Raw genomic sequence first — 2,009 nt, forward strand, 5'->3', positions numbered from 1 at the left:
TTGTCATACGTCAAATTTTTATTGCGAAACCGTCTCATCAGTACTTTTAAATTCTCTCCACATCCCTTACACTCTACCTCGAAACGTTTTATACCAGAGTCAACACCATCACTAACACCTTCCACAACAAGTACATGTAAAATTCGGTCCAATTATAGACCCACTAATACCGAAACACTCGATATAGAAGTCATTGATTTAACGCAGGACGACGAGTTCAATAATAAAAGGGCAACTTGTATTTACCAGTTAGAGTCTTACTCCATTACAGAACCCCCTCGTACACTACCATATTATCTATATCACACTAGTAAATCAGCCTGAATATATATTAAGAATATCTCTTTCTGAAAACCCTTTGTACCCCTTTTACCTCTCATCTATTTTGAAAGAATAAATTCATAATACTTCTTTCTCTCATCTGATTACCTTCTTCTTCACCTAGCCTTAGATTAGTTCCATAGAATAATTATTATCTTTATACTACCTACCATCACCATACTTCCCTCTTTCACCATCTGTCCGGAAAGGCTCTCGGCATCCCAGGTAGTGCCGGTGTAAGCAGGTAGACCATAATAAGTAGAGAGCAAGCGGATCGCGAACCTTAGGGAGACGCGGGACGTTACAGTAGCGACCCACGTACGGCAAAGTGTCGGGCGGTCGTGTCTCGCTGCCAGCGAGCGAAGGATTCGCTCCCAACGATCTTGGCGGTTACAGCGGATTGAGCGTGCCATTACCGAGGCCCCACGCTCGAAGTCATCGCGCGGTGTCGGGGTGTCGATGCGAATCCCCAAGTCGTGTTCTTCGTTCTTGACCGGCGACTATGTCGAGGCTCATACGTGCTGCGCGCCCAGGATTGACGTCATTGAATTCGAGCGGGCAATGCTCAGTGAAGCGAGAAATATGTGTATATGTCGTTCTCAGAGACTTTTGTAGCGTCCAGCGGTCATAATAAATGTGAGTAGCCTACCACCCTCAAACCAGCCTTCATCATCTCTCGGTGTTCGGAACTAACGTCCGTCCTCATGTCCTTCTACTGAGCGGAATCGGCCCATCCCGCTTTGCGCGTGCGGCCGTTGGCTACAAGAACCTGCTCGCCGACGGCACGAGCTAGCCGCGCGTGAACGTGTTTCTGGTCCTTCGAGCCGGATCGAGGCGGATTAAAAAAGTGAGTGGTTGCCCCGGGACCTTTGAACTGTGCACATGAACTGTGAAGTGTTCCTTGAACATTGGACTGTGAATCACTATATCTGAGTATCTCATTAAGAGGTCGCAACAATATGACGGCGGCCAAGGTGAAAAGCCGCATGAAGATGCTGAAGGACCAGTGGGACCTCTTTCAGGACGGTCATAGCCTGTTGCTGCGAGCGATTCCCGAGGCGGGACGCGCTCATATCGATTACTTCAAGGTCAACCATTTCGACCGCACCGAGGACGTATACATGGATGCCATGGACTTCATGACCGAGGCGTTGGAGACAGTGGAACCCGTTCGTGAGTCTGTCGCGGAACACCGAAGTGCTTCTCAGCGTAACGCGTTTCCAAACCTTCCGTCGATTAGGTTACCACCATTCGACGGGAACTATGACGGATGGGAACCGTTCCGCGATCGACTTAACTATCTCATTATTCAGAATCACGATCTGTCGAATTTTGCGCGCATGCATTACTCCTCGTCGTGTCTTTCTGGCCGCGCTCGTGAGTGTATCTATTCTCTTCCTGTCACCGCGGATAGCTTCGACGCCGTATGGCACGCGTTGACTCTGAGATTCGAGAACAAGTTGCTCAATCGTCATTATTGAATTTACCTCCAATCCATCGGGAATCTGCAGCCGAGCTGCAGACGTTGTGCAACGAGGTTACTACTACTCTAGCCGCAATGCGGAATATCAATCGTACTCCTGCGCAACTGTGGGGCGACATTCTCGTTTCCGTGGTGACTCAAAAGCTTGATGCTGCCACGCGCAAGGCGTAGCAAGCTGAGATCGGTCGAAGCGGCCGAGCCTCCG

This window comes from Harpegnathos saltator, unplaced genomic scaffold, assembly GCF_003227715.2.
Source record: "Harpegnathos saltator strain DR-91 unplaced genomic scaffold, Hsal_v8.6 scaffold137, whole genome shotgun sequence".
Taxonomy (NCBI): domain Eukaryota; kingdom Metazoa; phylum Arthropoda; class Insecta; order Hymenoptera; family Formicidae; genus Harpegnathos; species Harpegnathos saltator.